Here is a 23,564-nt window from a genome sequence, read left to right as displayed (position 1 = left end):
GACCCTGAATATCTGATCCTCGGGCCTCTGCTCCCTGAGTGCTGAGATTACAGTTGAGCTGAGTCTCCAGTGTGCCTTTGCTTGTTTGGAGACATGGACTCACTATGTATCTGAGGTTGGCCTTGAACTTGTGATCCTCCCGACCCAGCTTCCCAGGGGCTAGGCAGACAGTTTATTGGTGAATGATGGTAAGCTGGGCAGGAAATCATTTTGAGGGGAGAGAAAGGTTACCAGTTAAGGGTGTTTTATCAGCCCAAAAACAAGTCACATAGACGCCTAACCAACGAAGGCAGTCCAGGAGTCTGTGCATATCCCATATTGCCCAAGGGAACATGGGGTGGAAATTTCTAGAACAGAACCTTCTGTTTCCCAGAACAACCAGCTACTGATGGAACAGAGCAGGTTTTATTAGATAAAGGACAAGGACAAAGGACAGGTGGTGCCACAAGGCTGGAGAGGGGACAGGAGCAGAGTCCCAGCAGTGTCTGCCTCCATAGGTTTTCCCCAGCTCTGATCAACAGATAATCACTTGTAACATGGTAGCATGGTGTGATGATGTGTGTCCCTCCCCGGTCATATATAAATAACAATGTCTTCCCTTGGGATGAGGCTCCCAGCTCCCAGTGCTACTTGACAACCCTATATCCTCATGCACCATTGTAAAACTGCGACCTTACCATTTGGACCAATATTTTTTTTTTCTAAAGACAGCCTCAGGCTGGAGAGATGGCTCAGTGGTTAAGAGCACTGACCACACTTCTAGAAGTCCTGAGTTCAATTCCCAGCAACCACATGGTGGCTTACAACTATCTGTAATGAGATCTGATGCCCTCTTCTGTTGTGTCTGAGGACAGCTACAGTGTACTCATATACATAAAATAAACAAATAATTCTTAAAAAAAAAAAAAGGCAGCCTTACTATGTAGTTCTGGCTCACCTGGGTAGCTCACTATGTAGATCAGGCTGGCCTTGAACTCACAGAAATATGCTTCCATCTATCTTCCACTCCAAGTGCTGGTATTAAAGGTATGTGTTACCATGCCCAGGACATGTTTTTCTTTTATAAAGCATTGCCAGGGGTTAAAGAAATAAGTCAGCCTTTAAGACACTGGCCACTCTTTCAGAGGACCTGAGTTCGATTCCTAGCACCCAGATGGTGGCTCACTACTGTCTGTGACTCAGGTGCCAGAGGATCTAATAACCTCTAACCTCTTCTCACCTCCATGGGCATTGCACACATGTGGGTACACAGACATGCATGCAGGCAAAACCACACACACACACACACACACACACACACACACACACACACACATATATATATATGAAAATAAAACTTATGGTGGGCATGTTAGCCGAACACCGAATCTATTCTGCCCTCTGTGTATTGATCACGTCACATGTGCTTTCTTTCACATTTCTGTCCGTCCCTCCCTCCCTTCCTCCCTCCCTCCGCCAGAATCTTACATAGCTCACGCTGATCTCTCACTTGCTGTATAGCCAACCATCCTGTTCCTACCTGCCAAGTGCGGAGGCTGCAGGTATGAGGCACCATGCTCGGATTTTACTTGATTCGAGGGACCAAAGGTCGAGCTCCATGTATGCCAGGCTCCGTGTATGCCAGGCAAGCACTCTCCCACCAGCTGCATCCCCCTGTCTCTGCCTTCTATGACCATTCGCTCCTGTGTAGACTGGAGTGGAGAACAGAGCACTCACTTGGTCCCAGAGTCCACACAAACCTGAATGTTTAGAGAACCAGTGAGTTTATCGTTTAATGTGGGGTATCTAGTTACCCCGCAAGTGCCCCGGCTGCCACGTTAGGGGAACAGCTGTTGGGGTTTCCACCCCAAACACTCTGCTTCCTCAATAGCATCAGGCTCAGGCAGGCTCCTCTACAACTCTGTCCTTTTCCCAGCCTCGGCTTTTTCTGCCCTCTGGTCAGCTCATCCAACCTTGACTCATGGCAGACGCACATATGTCACCTCTTCTCCAGTGCTCTCACGACCACCTTTACCTTGCATCTCCTTCCCCTACCATCTAAGGCTTCCCAGAAGGTTCCCATAGGTGCTCTTTCTCTTTCCTCTGGCCCTCCAGCGGTATGATGTTGCAAGTCAACACCTCTGCCTCTTCCTCCATTTGTCCAAATTTTCTCTCTGCTCACTGGCTAACATGGACATTCCCATCTCTCTTGCTGAAATTCCCCCCCCCCCCACACACACACCCTTAAACTCACTATTATCCTCTGGACAGCCATCTCAGCTTCCCACTACTGGAAGAGAGGGACAACCATGTGGCAGTTTTCTCTGCAGATGCTCCACCCTCATGTTCATACCTCCGGCTGTCTGTCCCACTATGCCTAGCAGGAACAACGTCAAGGCTCCCTAAATTCACCTGTTTCATCACATCCCTGTGACTACACAGATACGTTTCCAGAATGTTCTCCCCAGAGAGAAGTGGTTAGACATCATCTGCTCTCCTGATGTCAAAACAAAATTAATTCAATCAAAGTTTACACTGGGAACCAAGTGAGTTTACCAGGATTACTTACAGACCATGAGTAGGGGTTACTACCAGGAGTGGAAATGACCTTAAAGGAGCCACCCCTCACGGGTGAAGGCTTACCATGGCTGTGTTTATGGCTCTCCTAGTCTTCCCAGCCTGTGTCCTCCAGCCTCTCCCTGAGAGCCCGAGGCCATGTGCAATCAGGACAGAATTACCTACAACTCAGGAGAAGGTCTTTCTACTCAACACGCCCAGCTGTGATGATCTCTAGTAAGCGGCACAGATAGCTGCAGATCGTCTGAGGATAAACCTGTCCAACAGCATGTCAGTTCCTAACCTAAAGCTCTTCACTCTTTCTCCACACCCCAAGGCCCTTTCTGAAACCTAGTCCCACTTCCAGCCATTGAGAAGCGTTTTGGTGGGTCTGATGTTCACCCCCACCTACAAGGCTGGTGCTTCTGCATCTCCACGTAAGTATTAGCTCCTTAAATAGAGCCTCCCATCCAACTAATTCATCATACATCCTGATAGTCCCACTTAGAGAGCCTGCATCCACTTCATGGCCCATTTCCCAAACCAATAGTAGGCTAGGCCTGTGTGTATCATATTATCTACTTCCTCTTCAGGAGTGAAAGGCCCATAAGAGGCAGGACTGTACCTGCTGGGGCTATCATTCAGACAGCTGTTGGATGATCTCCTGGGGAGATGTGAGCAAACATCAGCTCACTTGAGACAGGACACAGAAGACAGGACCCAAAAGACAGGACCCGGAAGACAGGACACAGAAGACAAAGGATCTAACTTGCAAAACCAGTGAATTTTTAATGGGGTCACTTACAGGAGAGTAAGTCACTAAAGGCAACTGCATCACTGAAATACCTACCTTAGCCTGGGTGTGGACTCACAAAGTCTGTATCCCTGTAATCTAGTCCAACGTGCAGACAATTCCACCGAAGAGTCTCCTTTTGCCACCAACTATTTCTTCTTATAGAACCTTGGAGGTTTTGTTAAAGACAAACAAACAAAAATGACTTTTTTTACATTTACTTGTTTTATGTGTATGAATGTTTTGCCTGCAGATAGGTTTGTGCATAATATGCATGCAGTCCCTTCCTTCAGGGTCTAGAAGGGTGTTGGATGCCCTGGCCTGGAGTCACAGATTGTTGTGAGCCTGCGTAGGACCTGGGAATCAAACCTAAGTCTTCTGGAAGAACAACAAGTGCTTTAAGCCGCTGAAGCATTTGACTGCACTTTTTTTTTTTTTTTTTTTTTGTGGTTTTTTGAGACAGGATTTCCCTGTATAATCCTGGCTGTCCTGGAACTCACTCTGTAGACCAGGCCAGCCTCAAACTCAGAAATCCGCCTGCCTCTGCCTACCAAGTGCTGGGATTAAAGGCGTGCACCACCACCGCCCGGCTTTGACTGCACATTTTTAACTTTAAAAAAGTTTGTTTGTTTATTGTGCCTGTGTGTCTATCTAAATGAATATATCTGTGTGTACATACGTGTATGTCTGTGTGTGTGTGTATGTGTGTGTCTGTGTGTATATATGTATGTGTGCATGTGTGTATGAATGTTTGCATGTCTGTATGTATGCGTGTGTACATGTATCTGTATGTTTCTCTGTGTGTGTATGTTTGTATATGTATGTATATGTGTTTGCCTGTGCCTGTGTGTGTCTATGTATGTATATATATATATGTACATATACATGCATATGTATCTGTGTGTGTATATATGTGTACACATTTGTGTGTATATGTGTACCTGTGCCTCTCTCTTTCTCTCTTTATAGATAGATAGATAGATAGATAGATAGATAGATAGATTGATAGATTATAGATAGATATATACATACACCCAGAGGGATCTGCTTGACATTCCCCTCCCGTGCCCTGCCTCTGGCACTGCTGTCCAATATTTTGGCATCTGACAGCCACCTTAATGACCTTGAAGTTCCTGGCTGGCCCAGAACTATATAAAGAGCAAGGGGTCTCCAACTCACAAAGATCCTCTTGCCTCTGCCTCCCGAGTGCTGGGATTAAGGGTGAGGGCCTGAACCAGCCCAAATGGGTTAGCTCATTTGATTCAACAAAAGGGAAGCAAACAGTAGCTCTCTTGGCCCAGTGGAAGCCAGAGACCTCTGCCCAGTGTTCTGCAAAGCTGAACAGATTGCTGCCAGAGCAATCACCATTTCTCTCCAGTCTCTGTGCCCTCAGCTTGTGCCAGCAGGACAATGCCTTAGGCTCTCACTGAGAAGCTCTACCTGCCACCTGCTTCCTCCATACTGGGAAAAGGAAGCCAGCTCCTTCCCAACAGGAGCAGGATCCTTGTGTGTACTTTGGCATCAGGAACCAGATGTCAGGGCCTTGCCTGTAGAACAAGGCTGCAGACAATGACCAGGACTGAGTGACTGACCTCATGGATATGTCCCAGTTTGGCATCTCATGGCGGTAGGAACCGAGTCTCAGACAGCTGGTAAAAATGCAGGAACATAGGACAGCTGCAGTTACGGGCTGACCACTAATTTGATGCTTCTGTGGTTCTATGCCACTTTTCTGCCCGCAGTTTCCTGCAAATGAGAGGTGTCCAGACTTGTGACATGATGTTGTCATCTACAAAGTTTGTGGTCTAGCACAGTCAACTTACAAAAAAAAAAATTAAACTGAAAAAAATTGTAAGCCAGGTGGTGGTGGCGCACACCTTTAATCCCAGCATTTGGGAGGCAGAGACAGGCAGATTTCTGAGTTCAAGGCTAGCCTGATCTACAGAGTGAGTTCCAGGACAGCCCGGGCTATACAGGGAAACCCTGTCTCAAAAAGAAAAAATTGTAAAGATGCCTTAAAGTGGTGACTTTATATTGGCCACGTTCAAGGTTACCCTCAGCCACACATGTCCGTGGTCAGAAGGTACGTACACACCAGGGGTGGCCAAAAGAACACCTCTACCCGTCCAGCTGTGCTCTCTTAAATCTAGGGTCTATTTTCTTTTTGTATATTTTGGTCACATTCTCCCCTTGGACTCCTCCAAGCTCCTTCTTTCCACTAACCCAATTTCATATTCTCTTTTTGTCTTAAACCAACCCCCCACACACACATACCGCACACACACACATGCACACACACTAACACAGACACACATACTCGTGTGTGCACACATGCAGAGTCAGGTTTGTGTTGGCTAACTGCTATTGAACAAGAAGCCTGCCCTGGGGTGTGGTTGATATACCCACTGACATGCCAGATGAGAAAACTGGTTTTTCCTTTGCCAGCAGGTACCGACTACAGATAGCTTCTTGATTAGATTCGGAAGCCTACGTTTGCTTCCCTCTCTGGGTGCTGGGACTGTGTCAGGCTTGAGCCTGTGCAGATCTTGTGCTTGCTGCCATGGTCTCCGTGAGCTCAACTGTATGTACACCAGTCCCATTGTGTCTGGAAAACACCTTTCCTCAGAGTCATTCATCACGCTGGCTCTTACAGTCTCTCACCCTTCTCTCTCACAGAAACCCTTGAGCCTTGAGGAGAGGGTGCGATATAGAAATCCCACTTAGGACTGAGTGCTCTGAACTCTCTTGCTCTCTGCACACTGTCCAGCTATGGTCTCCGTGTTAGTTCCCATCCACTGCAAGACAAACCTCCTCTGATGAGGGTCGAGCAAGGCACTACTCTGGATCCCAATGGTGGCTGTGGGATTCCTGACAGAGTCATCCTACAGTGAAGGGGGAGTCAGGAATGGCTGAGGATGGCAGTGGGGAAAAACCAGGGGGGGACCCTGGTTCCACACCTCAAACAGTGATCATGTACCAAGAGAAAGGAGATGGGTTGGGCCAGATCTCAGTTCTCAAATTCCAGAACCAGATGGCGTTGGATCTGCCAGTTTTACCTCAGACAATCTGTCCCTGCCCCTCTAAGACCTCAGGTTGTATGCAGGGCCGTTCCTACTGAAAGCTGGGTTCTGACGCTGATGACTTTCATATTGCTTGTTCTAGATCCTGCCAGCCTGCCACAGTCCCTTCTATCAGACCTGGCATATATCTGATGATTTAATCTGTGTGACTGAAATTCCATTGATATAATTGCACATTTACATTCTATCATAAGAAATAATGTTTTACTACCTGCCACCGTGGTACACATCTGTAATTCCAGCACTTGGGAAGTAGAGGCAGAACGACCACTTCAAGGCCAGCTTGGGCTCTATGAGATGGTCTCTAAAAACCCAAAAACCCCCAACCAACCTCTCAACCCCAAAACTGGGCTGGGAGGTGATTCTCTGTGGCCAAGTGTAGACTACGTAAACATATAGCCTGAGCTCAGACCCCCAGCACTCACTAAAATGTGAGCCATGATGGCATATGACTGTCATAACCGTGCGGGAGGCAGGGGACAGCAGAGACGGGCTCATTCTGAAGGCTTGCTGGCTAGCCAGTCTAGCCTCCTCAGTGAGTTCTAGGTCCAGTGAGAGACCCCACCCTCCATGGCTCAGGAAACATCACAGAAGAGGGGGCAGAAAGAATGTGAGAGCCGGAGGATGGGGAGGGGGCTGTCTTCTGCACATGACATGACTGTCACTCACAGGGACTCACAGCGGCTCTGGTCGCCTGCACAAGATCAAGCTGGACAGAAGTGGGCAGAAATGGGACAGATTAGCTCCAGGCTCCAGGCTCCACCCCTTCTGGAGGAGCCTCAGGCAGTTAATAGCTGCTGGGGAAGGGCAAATGGTCCTTTTTTGAGGGTCTCATGGTCCAGCAGATGCTCCACCCCCAGACACATACTTACTGCAGCACTGATGAATTTACTGGGTTATTGGGGGGAAAGACATGAGGTCATGAGGAGAATGTGTTGGGTGGCCATGTCAGGAGTTAGAAGTGTGAAATGAGGACAACCATATTTCATTGTTTACATGTGTAAAATTCTCAGGAAGACAGAAAGAGTAAGGTGGAGAGCAACAGAAGACTCCTAATGTCAACTTCTGGCCTCCCAATGGGGACGTGAGCACACGCCCAGATATGTACACATACATACAATGGGCATTCTCCACACACGTGCACCCACACGTGCACATGTGCACACACATGCACAAGCACGAGCACACAGACATGCACACACATGTACACACGTGTGCACACACAGCACATACATACACACACACACACTGTCCACTTGGCCTCAGCTCTTATTTGATGTTTTTGGAAAACCCTTCTATTTAGAAAGAACTTCAAACCTATAAAAGATACCCTAGGGACTGGAGAGATGGCTCAGCAGTTAAGAGCACTGACTGCTCGCTCTTCCGGAGGTCCTGAATTCAATTCCCAGCAACCACATGGTGGCTCACAATCATTTGCAATGGGACCCAATGCCTCTTCTGGTGTGTCTGAAGACAGCTACAGTGTACTCACAAACAAGAAAGAAAGAAAGAAAGAAAGAAAGAAAGAGAGAGAGAGAGAGAGAGAGAGAGAGAGGGGAAGGAAGGAAGGAAGGAAGGAAGGAAGGAAGGAAGGAAGAGAGAGAGAGAGAAAAGGAAAGAAAGAAGAAAGAAAGGAAAAGAAAAGAGAAAGAGGATACTCTAGAACTGGATACTGAGACTCATTGATAACGTTTGGCTCGTTCAGCTCCTCCCTCCCTCCTATCAGAATGTCTCTTCCTTCCCAAATCACCTACAGATAGATTGCCTTGGCAGCCTTTTGCCTCTTAAGTCCTAACAACAACAGCCTTGTCTGTGCACATGGTAAATCTAACATTGATCCAGTATTTTAGACTGTACAGTGCAGACTTCAGTCTGGTCAGCTGGAATGTTCTGTACACCCCCCAGTGCAGCACAGGCATACGGTTTAGCTACAATCACTCAGCCCTCCCATTCCTGACAGGTCTCAAATCTTTACATTTCCTGTTTGTTTTTTATGGCATGGGAATTTTTGGGACACAGCTTATCCCCCCTTTAATAAATGTAGCTCATAAAGGGTTTACTGAAACTTCAGTCTCCTGGGAATAAAAGGTAGAGAGGGCTTCTGAGACCGATGCTCACCTCTCACCAGAGGTCAGTGTCCCCAAACTGTGCTTTTTTTTTAACCCCCTCCCCCCCAACACATTCTATGGAGAGAAAGTCTGTGGAGAAATGGGCTAGCTAGTGACCAGTGCCCCCACACTCCCAGTGAGCATTCAGTGAAGATTTTGTGTGAACAGTTTTCCTATTCAGTTCCTATTTAGCCCTGAAACTTGGAGGGTCTGGAGAGTTTTATTTCCTCCGCATCTTCGGTTCAGGTTGGAGTCATCTCCAGGTCGGTTCAGTGTCCCGTGACTTGTGGGCAGACCGCGTAGGTTAGGCCACATTAACCGGTCTCCGTGTTATTTGCTTGCCGGAGGGTTTCTTTGTCCTTTCTGCCACCCCCACCAACTCCTCATTTGGTGGAATTGCCCTCCTGGCTGGCCCATGGCCCCTGCGTCGATAACTCTGTGCTTGACTCCAAGGCTGACTCCCCAGGATCACGGCGCTAGCAATGGAGTCCCCAAGCAGCCCCCGTGCGCGGGCCCAGACGCATGCCCCGGGGTCCCGAGTGGGCCAGCGCTTTGGGGGTCCCGGAGCTTCTCGCTACAGGGACCCAGGACGGTCGCTCGTGAGGACTGTCGCGCAGGTGGCGGCCGGGCGGGGAGGGCGGGGGGGGGACGGACGGGGAGGGCCCGGCGCGCGTCGGGCGGTGACGGCAGCGCGAGGGGAGGCGCGAGGCCCGGCCGCGGGGAGCCATGGCGAGAGGCCGCGCTGCGGCGCCCGCGACACGGTCCCCGGCCCCATCCCCGTCCCCGGCCGCGCCCCCGCCTGCCACCCCGGGGCCCACTCGGCCCCCACCCCCGCGCGCCCCCGGCCCGTGACACGCGCGTGCAGAGCCCCGGAGCGTCCCCGATCGCCGGGCACCCGCCCACGCCGAGCCCCGTAGTCCCGGGAACGCGAGCCACTGGCGGCCGGGGCCGGGCCGACAACGAGGCGGAGCAGCGCGACACCGGCCCCGGGACCGCGCCCGCCACCCCCGCCCGGTGCCTCCTGCGGGTAAGTCGCCCGAGCTCCCGGCCTGCGGCTGGGGAGGGGCCACGGCCCGGCTGCTCCCAGTTGGCACCTGCAGGTCCGGGGACACCAAGGAAGGTGCCCTAAGGCCAATGTCCCGCCGCGCCGCGTGTGCTCCAATTCTGGGCCCCGGCAGCCTAGGTGACAGTCCGGCGACCTTCAGAGAGCCCCGGGGCCCGAGCGCGCGCAGCACCCACATTCCCACTCGCTGCTCGAACTTCGTGTAAATGATGTCGTGCGCCTAGGGACCCCTCTTTCCATCCTTAGAGTGAAGGAGTTCAGTTTGGATCACTTCTTTTCCTTCTCTTGTACAATTCTGTGTCGTTTCCAAGGTCAGCCTCTTGAGGATAAAAAGCAAATGTCACGACAAACAAAATTTTTGTTTTTGTTAAGGGGAGATTTTAAAGTTTCCCGGCTGGGGGATAGGGGCTGGGCGCTCCCCCAGCCTCTTAAGCCTCAGCTTTAGAAGCGGACTTTTACTGCCCACTTTGAGCAGGAAGAATGGATGCTGAGGCCTCTGGGGGTTTTTTGTTTCCCGATTTGCTTCACAAACTTTGAAACTCTGTGTAAGCATCGACCCTACTGTCTGTAGTGGGTAGCCAGGACCCATATTCTTTCATGCATGATCTTTCTGTTCTGGGAAAGGTGGAAGGAAGCTGTAAGGAAACAGGCTAGGCATAGGGTCCTTTCCAATTTCTAACTACCAGAACGGCCAAGAGGAAGGGGGGCAGCTTGAGCTCTGAGCAGCCTCCAGCGCCCCTGAGTAGTTTGTGTGTGTGTGTGTGTGTGTGTGTGTGTGTGTGTACGGGCGTGCATGGGTGCAGTGGGGCGGTCTCCCTGTTGGGGTGGAGATGACAGGTGGAGGTGGACCTGGCTGACAGACAGCTGCCTTCCCCTTTGGTCTCTCACTAAAGACTGTAGCGTCTGTGACCTCTGTCTCCAGCTTGCTCACAGAGAAGCCCAGGCAAGTGGAGAAGCAGCTGCAGATCAGACCTGGGCCCAGGGGATGCTAAACTGACTTACAACGCCCAGGTCGAGGCATAGCAGGTTTGCTAAGGGCTGGGTTGCTGTTAGCCGCTTGGCAAGGCACCAGGCCCATTTCCTGTTTGATGCCCCGGGGACCGTTGGGGTCTGATTTCCTGCACAGCGCTGAGCTCTCCCCTTGGACGGTGTCTCCACCCTCCTGAGGTAAGGACGCTGGTCTTGGAGTAGGAAAGCTGAGATTCATAGCCTCTGCAGGCTGTGTGACCTTGCCCCTAACTTAGACAGTCTTACCTGCCTGTCCCCTGTATCCTGGTCCCCCAGACTCAACTGGACCGATGGAAGGAATAAAGAGTTGGTGGTTTTGTTCTTTAGTTTGTTTTCTATGAAAGTTTACAGGTCTTTGGAGGTTTTCAGGGCTGACTGTGCTTGTAGTGTTGTAACTTTTGAAAAGTCCTGGTGGGAGTAATTAAGATATAGTAATTATAACTTTTATAAGTTTATACTGTGTGTCAAGTCAGGTATTGTGGGCTTTGAGAGTGACGTGGCTCATGATTTACAACGAAAGGGGTTTCAAACTTTCGGTTTCCAAATGGCAGCGTCGTTTGGTGAGCCGTTGAATGAAGACTTCTTTCTCGCCAGTCTGAGGTTACCTCTGGTCTTACACACCCGGAGTCCTCTGCATTGCTAGATGGTTTTGGCGTGAGCCACCTGAGCTCCCTGACCTTGACCTCCTGTTCCCCAGGTGCAGAGCAGGCCTCTGGCTCCTCTAGGCTTGGGTGCTTTATAAATGCCTAATTGTTGAGTGACTCCAAGCATCTGATAAGACAATGGGTGAGCGGGCAGGTGGCCACCTTTCCTACCAGGGGAGGACTTTTTCTCCCCTTCTGTTCAAGAATGCAAGTCTTGAAGGGTGAGGCACTCTTTTAAACTCAATTCAGGTTGTAGACACAATCAGGCCTTTTGCGTTTTATTTCACTTATTACTGTGCGTATGACACTATATAGAGGTCAGAGGTCAGTTCCGTGGAGTGGAGTCTTCCCTCCTGCCTTCTTGAGGGCTCCTCAGATGGAGCCCTCCACACTCAGGCCTTTGAAGCACACTTTGGTCTCTGCCCTACAAGCTTGACAAACTCGAGTACATCACAGTGACCGGCCTCTCCAGACTGAGCCTATGCCCCGTGCATTTGGAAATGGACCCCATCTGCTTTCTTCTCTGTGGCTTGGGGGAGGGGCAAAGGATGCTCTTTTTCAGAGACACTAGAAGATGGGTCTCCACTGGGAAGGCCGCATGGGTCTTCAACTTTGCTTAGCAGTCTGGGGTTAGCTCTGCTGGGTGGGAGGTGCAGGGATGAATGAGTGTTCTAGCTCCACCTCTGTTTTCTTTCTTTCTGAACAATGCTCCTCGATCCAGCTTGCCCTCTTGGGGGGAGGTACCCAAGTGGGGGTCACTTTCAGCCTTGAAAAGGTCCATCTAAGCATGCGGCATACGTGAGCGCCAGCACGTTTCTCTGAAGGTCTAGGCAGCTCGGAAGAGACTTGGTGGTGCTGAGCTGCCTCAGGCCAGGCTTTGTTTTCTGTGTGGCTGTGTGAGGAAGCTTGCTTACTTAGGGTGCTGCTGCTAAGTGCACCAGAGACCAGGTGAGATGGAGGATTGGCAGATCTCAGAATCCTTGTCTAGGCTTTGGGCCAACCGGACAGCTCCCGGGCCACCTGTCCTAAACACTGCACCTTTCTAAGAACTTATCGAGTGCCCCCCACCCCCGCCCCCGACTTCTTGGGGCAGTGGCTTCTCAGGTGGCTGCAGGCTATAAGCAGTGTCACACTGCAAAGTGGCTTATCTTGATGCTTTTAATTCATTTCTGTGGCCGTGAGGCTCAGGAAGCTGGCATAGGGGCTGGGAGCTTAGCCGTGGCCTCTGAGGCTTTTCTGAGTTAATGATTACTGTGATGAAGACCAGAAAGTAGAACTGGTGTTTTTGGTGGGTATGAGGGGTGAGGAGGGTCTCCTGCACTTCAGGCTGACAGAAGACTTGCTGTGGAGCCACAGCCAATCTTGAACTCCTAGTCTCTCTGCCTCCACTTCCCAAGGGCTGGGATACAGGCATGCACCACCACACTGTGTGGATTTGTCCTCCTTGCTATTTGAGAGTGTCATTATGTTTCTCTAAACTAGTTGTCAACTCTTAGGCTCAAGGTACTCCGGCCTCAGCCTCCCCACTGCAGGGATCACAGGCCTGAGCCATTGCACGCAGCCAGGACTCTTCTTGCTTTGATATGAAGGTGCTTTAACTCGATGTCTGAATTGAGAAGTGCTTAAGGAAAATGCACCCTGCCTTTCCAGACACCCTGAAAGCTGTCCAGTTTAGTAAGTATACTGTGTAGTTTGCACAACTGCTGTCCCCTGGAGGTTCAGGCATTTGCACACTGGTTCCCAGTTGGTGGTGCTGTTTGGGGAAGTTTAGGAGGTGCGGCCTTGCTGGAGGAAATGTGTCACTAGGGGTGGGCTCTGTGTCCCACCTCATCCGGTTCCTTCACTGTTTTGTGCTTACAGTTGAACATATGGTCTCTCGGGGTCCCCATCTCCCACCATGCCTGCTCCTGCCAGCTTGCCTCCCTGTCACGATGGATTCTTAGCCTCCTCTGTGTCAGTCTTCCTTACGTTGCCTTGGCTGTGATGTCAAGCAGTGGAAAGTGATGCATGCACACTTCCAGCCTGAGAGGCCTGGAGGCCGGCGGCTCCTTTCTAGGCCGTCCTCTGTCTCTAGATGAACGGCACATCAGGACATTCAAGAGCAGAAGTGAATTCACTAGAGGGAGTGTTGTGCCAAACCGGAAGTGAACACTGAATAACTGGGGATGTCAGAGTAACTACCACAATATAAATGGCCCGGATTGCCATGTTAGGCCGTGCTGCGTGTAGTCAGGGGACTTTAAACCAACCCCTTTCTCCAGCTCAGTCCTGTCTTCTTTCTGTCTCTCTGTTTCCTCTCATCTTCTTTCTTTTCTTTCTTCTCATTTCTCATTTCATCTTTCTTAAGAATCAGGAATGGGTAGATGACCCCAATCGGTAAAGTGCAACTTGTGTTCCATCCATGCGTGGCGGCCTCAGATGGTTATTCTGGGTCATTCTGGGTCATTCTGGCACTGAGGTAGAAGACATAAGTGGATTCCTGGGGCTCTCTGGCCAATCAGTTCAGCTCGGTAGTTGAGCTCAACACTAGTGAGAGACACTTGTGTCAAAACGCAAGGCAGACAGTTTCTAAGAATGACACCTGAGACTGTGTCTTCTGGCCTCCGTATGCATACGTGTGTATCCACATGAACACACAGTGGACATCTGTACACTAACATAGAAAAAGAGAGTTAGTTGGAGATAGCCTCGAATGTATGAACTGTATGATATGACCAGATTTTATGAACTTTGTGCCCTTACCTTCCAGTAAGGTAAGCCACTCTTCCTGGTACCTTAGTGTTACTTTACTGTCCTCTGCCTTGATTCCTGGACTTTAGTACTTGATAAGGTGATCAGCTTGATTGAAATATGCCTCCATCTTCTGACAGGTTCCCGGGGACGAGCTGACGGGAACCCCACGCTCACTATGTTGCTTGAAAGTGATTTGCATCTGTCATACCACTCACTATTAGTTAGACTTTGGAATTGCAGCGCCTGTCTACACAGGAGGAGCCACTGTGGTACAGGCCCTCTCGCTGGGCTCCCCGGTTGGTTGGTGGAATAAGTGAGCCCTTCTAGGTAGTTCTTTCTTAGCAAGAATGTGTGCGGTGGGACCCGACGATTTGCACCATCGAACATTCTAGGAGAGGTCAGGTTTTTATTTAATTAATTTTAAAAGCGATGTGTGTCTCTGTGAAGTTCCTCCCTCATGAGTACAGTGCCTGAGGCGGTCAGAAGAGGGTGTTAGAGTCCCCAGAGCTGAAGTGTCAAGGTAGTTTTGGCCATTTGATGTGGGTGCTGGGCTCTGAGGCCTAGTCTTCTGTAAGAGCAACATTTATTCTTAACTGCTGACCTGTCTCTCCAGCGCCGAGCATCGGCTTCTAGAAAACAGTACGGCCCATTTGTCCCAGTACAGGCTTGCCTCCTTTTCTTACAGATTCTGAAGAAATTATTTCCAGTTTGGGATATAGCCAAAGAGAGGAAGTCTCTCTAACGCTGGATGTAGTTCGGCCTCACTTGACCGAGGCGTTTCTGTGGGGGTGCGGGAGCTGTCCCAGACTTGCTTGTCTGAAGATCTCAGGAGACATCTCTGGGAGTAGGGACAGAGTCTTCTAAGCTGCAGGAGTGTCCACTGTCCTCACAGGGATAAGTCCGAACTGAGAGACCACAGAGGGCTCATGTGAGCCAAGGAGGTCAGTGCTCCGCTTCAGGGTGGAAGGAGGCGGCTGTGGCCTGACGAGGAGTAGCTTAAGAGGGTAGTACCAATAAGGGGGGCTTAGTCTCCACTGTTTCTCTGTGAATTTTGGTCCCTGTTGTAGTGGCACAGGCAGACCTCAGGAACATAGAGGGCTCATTTCTCAGGATGGGGCCAGAGGGCATCACACTCATCTTTGTCCTTGGTTGCCACTGTTACCACCGCCATCCCCACCATCACCATCACCGCCATCACCACCACCACCACCATCCCCGCCATCCTGTCAGTCTGGAAGCTTCTTAGATCTGCAGCATATCAGCCCTGCTAAATCTAAACCTGTGTTTTCAACATATCTCCAGGCAGTGAGTACAGAGTCATCTCAATGTGTTTACACAGACGGGTTCTTTTCTGGGCTGACCAGATCTTGTGGAAATTGGGGGGAGGAAGTCCCTTCCCTGCTTGACAGAGCTCAGTGTTCCTTGCATTCACCCCTGCTGGGCACTGAAAGGAAAGGGCTTAGTGGTTTTTAGGAAAGATTGTTGAGTCCACTCCTCCCCCACCCCCACCTTCCTTTAATCCTGGGCAATGAACTGTAAAGTGGGAGGGACCGAAGAGAGAAAGGACCAATTCGCCATTGTCTATCAGCAGCCAGAAGAATGACCCCAAAGTGTAGTCAGCTAGGAACAAACACTCTCCACCTGCCTCAACAGGGAGCTAAGACATCAGCAAGATAGGTGTCGTTCATTTATACATACTTATGCACGAATGTACGAATACATAAACTTGTATGCATATACATAACCACATGTATGCACCTATACACAGACATGAATATGCTTATATATGTATGCCTATACACATATGCACGTGTATGTTCACACAGAAATACATACACGAAGATAGATGACTGCTGTTTTATGATCAGTCTCATGTAGCCCAGGCTGGCCTCAGACTTGTCATGTAGCTAAAGGTTACTGAACTTCTGATCCTTCTGAGTACTGAGATCACAGTTGTCCACCACCGTGTCAGGTTTCATGCGGTGCTTGGGGACCAAACCCGGGCGCCCCAGCCCCAGCCACGTCTTTCTGAGTTTTTAATAATTCACCCACTGGATCCGCCCGGTTGTTAGCTGGGTCTTTGGCACACTCACCCACCCACCCTGTTTGTGTTGCTCAGCGGATCTAAAGTTCTGGGTCATTCACACTGTGAGCAGAAGTGTCACAAGGCACAGTGTCTGAGTGGCCGCTGGTGTGGGAAGGTAAGATCTAAGGCCAGTGTATGCCGCCTCTTCTTACCCTCCTGCCTTAACCGAAGCCACAGACCCTACAGGCCCTGGCTCCCCCGTCGCCAAGTACAGGAGAGCAGGCTGCCAACCTTTGGCAAACTGTTTGTGTCTTTGCTCATAGCTACTCAAGTCTCTTAACAGGAGATAAAAGAAAACCTAGAGTTTCCTTAGAACAATCATCTTTTACTTCACTTAAAAATATTGGTGGAAATATATATTACACAAATATATCATTTTTACCCCTTTTGGCGTGTAGTATTAAGAACGTCTGTGTTGTGTAGAGACCTTCACCTACTTTTCCAGAGCTACCACCTACATGTCTTCACTGTCCCCAACTGACACACTACCCATTAAACATAACTCTCCTTCCCAGATTCTGATGGCCACCCTTCCCCTCCCTGTCTCTGAACTTGACCATGCTGGAAACGCCAATCAAGTAATGTTGTCCTTGGCGTCTGGCTTATTTTGCCGGTGTAAGTTTGTTTGTGTGTTTTTGTTGCTGTTATTGGTGAAGCCTGTGTCAAATTTCTTTTGTAAGGCTGAATAATATTTCATCCAGTAACGGACACTGAGGTTTCCATCATTGGCCACTGAGGCTCACACTGCTGTGACCTTTGCCATACAGATAATACACTGGGTCCCTGCGTTCATTTCTTTTGGGTATGTACCCAGAACTCTAGTTAGTGGATCTAGGAGAGAAAGAATTCTGTAAACTAGTTTGAAATGACCCATGCTGTTGCATTTGTAACACTGGGGATGGAACCCACAGTTTTGCACGGGCCAACCTCTGCTTTACCAGTGAGCCATGCTCCAGCTATGTGTTCTTATTCTTAATATGGAGGGGGCCGGGTTCTCATGGCAAATAGGGCTAGCCTATTAGATTGTGACTTTGAGTTGGGAACTTTAGGGGTGGTCATGATATCAAGGGTCATTCATTCTCAATGGGTCCACTTATGGGGCCTTTCTCTGCGGCTAAATCTGGGGAGGAAAATCGAGGCCCCACTTTAACTACAGGGATGGGCAGGTGTGTGCCACCTTCTCAGGTGTGTGCCATCTTATGCAGATGGAATTGGTGAACTTTGTACCAGGGGATTAAAAACGCAAGCAAACGAACAGAAAAGCAAGCCCGTGACCTGTGATTCAGGGTACCCCGTAGTGTGAAGGAGAACAGGAGGGAATCGTTATGTCTGACTCACGGGGCTGTGTCTGTGAACCTGGTAGGTGGGGACAGATGTCCTGAGATGGCAGAGAGCAGAGGACCTTGCCAGGACAGTGAGCATTTTCACTTTGGCCCACAATACGTTTTATCTTAATTTTTTAAAGATTTTTTTTAAAAAAAAATGTGTGTGTGTGTGTGTTTGTGTGTGTGTGTCTGTATATGGGTATGTTCATGTGAGTGCTGGTGTCTTCAGAGTTCAGGAGAAGACATTGGATCCCCTGGAGCTGAAGTTACAAGTTGTTGTGAGTCCCCCCAACTTGGGTGTTGGGAACAGAACTCAGATCTTCTGTCATCTCTCCTCTCTCCTCTCCACCCAGGACCTGTGTTGTAAACGAGATGTCAAGCACTGTGGGTATCAGACAAGCCTGCTCTATGAACACCAGGGTTTTCAAACATTAGTTTAAAAGAAGGTTCTTATTTTCTTGGTAACCATTTTTCATTCATTCATTCATTCATTCATTCATTCATTCATTCATTCATTCAGCTGAGAACTTGTGTCTTTGAACTCACAGAGCTCCACTAGCCTCTGCCTCCTGAGTGCTGGCATAGCAGGTGTGCATCATCATGGGCTAATGGAAAAGCCTTTGGCTTTAATGGTCTGCTTGAAACAGTGTACTGATGAGCCTTCCTTTCCCTCTTTGGAGATTGGTACTTAGAAGTGTTGAGGCCAGCACAAAACTCTCTCTTCTTTTTTCTCTGAGGATCAAACTCAGGCAGGGCTTCATTCATACTGTGCTAATATTTGACCATTTCATCACTCCCCCTCCACCTCACCCCCACTCCCACCTCCCAGACCATACCCCACTCCACCTCCAAAGCCTTACCCCTCCCCACCCTTGCTTCTGATGTTGTGTAACAGTTTCCTCGGAGCTTAAAACATTTCATCCTGCAAGAAGGTAAACAACTCAAAATAGCTTCAGGAAGTCCCTGAAACAGACCAAATTCACTAGGTCCCTCCCTCTAAGAGTAAACATTAAAAACTGAGAGTTCCCCTCAGGCTGGACAAAGTTGAGTGACAAAGGCAACTCAGAGGCCAGATCTGAAAGAAGCAGAAACCGGCTGAGATGCCTGAGAGAGGTTTAGACCAACTGGGGCACCTTGAGCTGTCTGCTGGCTGTGCACTGTGCTCCTGGTTCCCAGTTTGTGAGCCGTCACCCATGCTAGGGCAGGATTGGAGATGCAATTGTCTGAATCATTTCTGTTTCTGTAAGTAACCCCTCACCCACATTCCTGTAATTAATCTCTCACCCATATTCCTATAAGAAACCCAATAAACTCACAGTTCACCACATTGGACCTTGGTAGTGTCCACACTTTGATCAGTCATGCACTTCCTATTTGGGGGTGAATAGCTGTGTGTGTTAACATCTCCCCAAGGAAATTTTGCCACACGACACCAGGTATTCTTTGACTGTTCCTGAATTGTTATCTGCTGTGTTAAGCTCAGAGGGTGATTAGGGAATGCAGGAGTTGGTACCTACACACTGTAGGCCACCCACCCTGGCCAGTGTGCTGTCTTCCCTGGACAGCAACAGCATGGCGAGGCCTCAGCACTGTCAGGCATTGATTGGTGTGGGCTGTGTTTTTTGTGTCCTTGACAACTTCCCTGTGTAGGCTATGAGGAGAAAGAATTAACTTTACCATAGTCCTAAGACATTAGGAAAATCCCTCTGGACAAGATGCTTGGATACAGGCGACAGCATTCCAGAGATCTCTTGTGGGAAACATACTGCTTGTTGTTGTGTATTTAAGGAAACAGCTTGGCTATTTGAAAAAAACAAGCAGGATGTTTTTGTGATTGCAGAGCCAGTGAAGGTCCCAGACACACACTGGGAAACAGAACGAAATGTGAGATATCAGCCTTTTCGATAGATGTGTCTGTACTGTACGTGAGAGTCGGGAGAGCTGTGTGTATTTAAAGAGATTTTTAAGCTGGGCAGAGGCTGTGCTGGTTAGTTTTGTCAGCACCTGGGAAGAGTCAACTGAGGAACTGTCTCCATTAGGTTGGCCTGTGGGAAGTCTGTGGGGCATTTTCTTGACCGGTGATTGATGTTGGAGGGCCCAGCTAGCTGTTAGCAGTGCCGCCCCTGGGCAGGTTCTGGGTGTTAGAAGAAGGCTGGCTGAGTATGCCATGGAGAGCAAGCCAGGAAGTACTGTCCTTCCATGGCCTCTGCTTCAGTTCCTGCCTCCAGGTTCCTGCCCAGCTGCCCTCAGGGATGAACTACGACCTGGGAGTGTAAGATGAATATGCCTTCTCCTCCCTACGTTGCTTTTTGTTCGTGGTGTCTCTCACAAGGCAGAGAGGCAGGAGGATTGACCCAAGTTTGAGGCTAGCCTGAGCTACATAGCAAGCAAGACCTTTAAAAAACCAAAAGTAAATAAATCTATCAATCGACTGAATAAGATAAAACTGATAGGTGGGAATGCTTTAGGTATGGAATGGTGCCTGGGAAACTGGAGCTGTGCTGTGCATGTGGAGGTCAGAATACAGCCTTGGGCATCGGTCCTCCCCTATCACCTTATTTGGGACAGGGTCTCTCTGTTGTTGTTCCGTCCTTTGTACCCCAGGCTAGCTGGTCAGGGAGCTCCTGGGGAATGCATCTTCTCTCCCTGTCATCTCATTGAGAGAGCACGGGGGTCACAGATACATTAAGTGTTCAGTGTCAGGTAGGTTTTGGGATTTGAACTCAATTCTTCAGGCTGTTGTACTCAGTGCTTTACACACACAAGCACCGCCCCCCACCCCGCCCCTGCTCAGCTCTCCCCTGGGATTAAATAGGAAGCAATGATGCTCATATAAAAGGGACAAGTGTTGCATTTGCAGCTCAGGGTGGAACACTTGCCTAGCTTTCACAAGGCCCTGGGTTCGAGTCCCAGCACCACAAATGAAAGCAAAGAGAAATTTATAAAGATTTCTTGGAGTTTGGTTATTTTTGTACATGTTTAATTCTGTTTGGCAGAGGACAGCAGACAGCAGGGCAGACGGTGCCCCTCAGAAGTGAACATGAGGACTACTCCCCATCCCCAGGAATCCCAAGGGTCCCCACTTGGTCCCTAGGACAGAAAGGGGTTGAATCTGCAGAGTTTCCAAAAAGAAGCCTCACGGCAGAGTGAGGTGTCTGACTTTCCTGTGGTAAAAGTAATCCCAGGCAAGTGTGAGTGTCCAGCGCTCCGTCGGTCTCTGTGGTGCCTGAGACCTGCTGAGAAAGCTTTTTCTCAGACTGAGGGAAGGTGACTTCAGCTTATGACATGGTAGGTCCTGGCTGAGTGGGAAGAAGCTGGCAAGTTTGAGTGATGTGTAGGGGAAAAGGGAAGGCTGGGAGGTGGAGGAGGGCCTAGAGGGTGGGAGGGGGTGGGGTCAAGGCTGAGCTTGTGTGAAGGTAAGCCATCACAGTTGGCTCTGGGGTGCATCCTGAGGGGAGTACTCCCAAACAGGCATGATGTGATGTGCTCCTCAGATCTCCAAGTTGACATGTTTGGGACAGTAAAGTCTTTAGGTCGATGTTTGCAACAGGTGAGGGTTTGGGGATCGTCTCGGGGAGACATATCTTTTTGTTTTGTTTTTGTTTTTGTTTTTTGAGACAGGGTTTCTCTGTGTAGCCCTGGCTGTCCTGGAACTCACTCTATAGACCAGGCTGGCCTCGAACTCAGAAATCCACCTGCCTCTGCCTCCCAAGTGCTGGGATTAAAGGCGTGCGCCACCACCGCCCGGCGAGACATATCTTATGTAGAAGGAATCCAGCATAGTTGCAAAAGATCAGGAGAGAGAGGAGAGCTGGGGAAGGATCCAGACGGAGAGTTCTCATGGTGACTGTGATAGGATTCTGTGGGAGGCCGAGGATGTGCTTGTACACAGTAGGAATGCAAGGATGTGCTTGTACAGAGTAGGTGTGCAGACATTTGCTCTCTCTCATGCCTCCTGGTTTCCTGTACTTCAGCAGACATTACACTTTGGAGCCACTACTCAGAGCTGAACTACCCGGCCAACACTACTTGTTATTATTTTGCTTCTTTGTTCTTGAGAGGATCTCTCGTGTGTCTTAGGATGGCTTCAAACTATGTCGTCAAGGGTTACCTTAAATTTCTGATCCTCCTGCCTCCACCTCTGAAGTTCTGGAGTGACAGGCGTACCCCACCACACCCGGGTTATGTGGTGTTCAGAATCAAGTCCAGGGCACCCTGCATCCTAGCCAGGCACACAGCCATGTGGAATCCTTCCACCAGCACGTGGCATCTGAGCACTGGTACCATTGGTGACCCTCTGCAGGTTCCCTTTAGGACATCATTCATACTTGTCTGGTGTCTTAAGCGAGTGCACCTGGATTAGGGACACTTACGTCCATTTCTGTGACATGGAAGTGGAGAGCTTTACCATTAGAGGTGAGGAATCATGTTAAATCAGAGCCATTCCTCTGCAGCCGGGTGAGAAGGGCTAAGATGAGAAATTTGACAGTACTGAGTGCTGAAGGTGTAGAATGTGTGTCCGTCACCCCTCAGAAAGAGCAGCTGGGGTGGGCGTGGTGACACAAGCACTCTGGAGACAGAGTCTGGAGTCTGTCAGATTGGACTACATGGCCTGAGCTACACATGAGATCCCATCTTTAAAGAAGGGCAACAAAAGCGTCAGCCTGAGCATCCACTGGTACCCAGAGGCGGGCTGACCGTAAGCATCTCCTCAGTGGGTGCTTTGGTACCTACTCCATAGCAGCTTCCCTCACGAGACCCCCTCCCCCAAACCTAAACCCCCAAATACCATCCAATGGGTGACTACAGGAACAAGCTGCACAGTGGAGTGTCACTCAGCCAGGAGAAGGAATGAGGCGTGAATGCATTCAACAAACACCTGAGTGTTGCAGACAGAATGTTGAGCAAAAGAGGCCAATGCAGAAGCCTGTGCTGGAGGATTTCAGGAGAATTTTTTTCATACTGATACAGGCCAGAGAGGTGGATGTGTTCCTCAAAGTGGTACACAAAGGGGCATTGCCAGTGTAAGATGCAGTTAAAACCTCTGAAGGGGTTCTAGTTAATTTGTCTGCTCTCAGGTGGCAACCCATCAGGCTGTAAAGTGAAATAAATGGACTGCCAGGATGGCAGGAAGGTGCTTGCGACCAAGCCTGAGGACCTGAGTTCTAGCCCTGGTGCCCATGGGTGGAAGGAGAGAGCCAACTCCTGAAACTGTCCTGTAACCTCCATATATGTGTTTGTGCGTGTACACACACACTCACATACACTTTGGCAGGTGGTCCTTAAGGCACTGTTATCTAGTCTTTGTGGTGGGTAATGGAGCTTGAATGTTTTTTTTTTTTTTCTGTTTCCGAAGGGCTTTTTGTTCTTCTGACTCAGGCACTTGCCTGGGGTCCAGAATTTAAAGGAGAATGAAAAAAATCTCAGGAATTAAGATCAGTCTTTTTTTTTTGTTTTTTTTGAGTCAGGAATTGAACTCAGGGCCTCGAGCCTACTAAGCATGCAGTCTACCACTGAGCCAGATCCTCAGTTCGGGATAAGCCGGTCCTTTAATGCAGTACTTGAAAGACTCCAAATGATGACGGGGGGGGGGTGGGGGGACATGAGAGGCAAACTAAGAAAAGCTTAATTCAGGACAGGATCCGCACTGTTGGTTTTTCTCTTGGCTCAGTTTCCAGTGTAGCTCAGTAGGAACCGAGGATGGAGCCAGGAAGAGTCTGTAAGACATGAGAAAAAGCAGCTCGCCCTGGATGTGTGACCTACCAAGAGTAAAAAGGACAAAGATGAAACTAGCCATGTTCCAGGTTCAGGCTCGCGGTGTCCTGTGAAGGAAGTCGGGTTGGGTCCTGCTGCAGGTTCTGTTCAGTATGCTGAATAGTCTACAGAAGGAGACGAAGTAGTCATGATATTCCCTTAAGGTAATGCAAACTGACGATTGGCAGTGTTAAGGCTCCGGCCCAGGACATCGCCAGTGTCAGGCAAGCTCTCCTCAGCCCAGCTGTGTCCCCACGCCTGCAATTACTGTCTTATTTGTTTGTTTGTTTGTCAGTGTTAACCTGTGAGCTGCCGTGGTGATATATATCAACATGTGAGCTTGTCAAGACTTGCATACCTCATGTATGGCTTGAACTTAGACAGCAGCACCACCAGGTCTGGTGTCGGGCGCTGCTTGATGGTTAATCATTATCC

The 23,564-nt window shown here is 49.5% G+C and overlaps 1 protein-coding gene and 1 long non-coding RNA gene across 3 annotated transcripts in view; both read left to right on the top strand.

Moving 5' to 3' along the window:
• The first annotated feature begins 2,790 nt into the window (after positions 1-2,790).
• LOC114621079 lies at positions 2,791-3,548 on the top strand. The gene is made up of 2 exons (XR_003711391.1): positions 2,791-2,972; positions 3,129-3,548. It is a non-coding gene; the product is annotated as an uncharacterized LOC114621079 (long non-coding RNA).
• Positions 3,549-9,465: 5,917 nt separating this feature from the next.
• Trak1 (trafficking kinesin protein 1) overlaps positions 9,466-23,564 on the top strand; it is a 163,999-nt gene continuing 149,900 nt past the window's right edge. The window contains exon 1 of one of the 2 annotated variants that reach the window (XM_028767303.1): positions 9,466-9,543. The gene's annotated coding sequence lies outside the window, so the exon portion shown is untranslated. Of the gene's footprint in view, positions 9,544-10,728; positions 10,747-23,564 lie in introns of those variants that run through there. The other variant, XM_028767304.1, reaches the window with a different exon arrangement.

Source organism: Grammomys surdaster, unplaced genomic scaffold (genome assembly GCF_004785775.1).
Source record: "Grammomys surdaster isolate TR1022 unplaced genomic scaffold, NIH_TR_1.0 172, whole genome shotgun sequence".
Classification (NCBI taxonomy): Eukaryota; Metazoa; Chordata; class Mammalia; order Rodentia; family Muridae; genus Grammomys; species Grammomys surdaster.
Note: the sequence above shows the minus strand (reverse complement) of the source record. Positions and strands in the feature narration are given on the sequence as shown.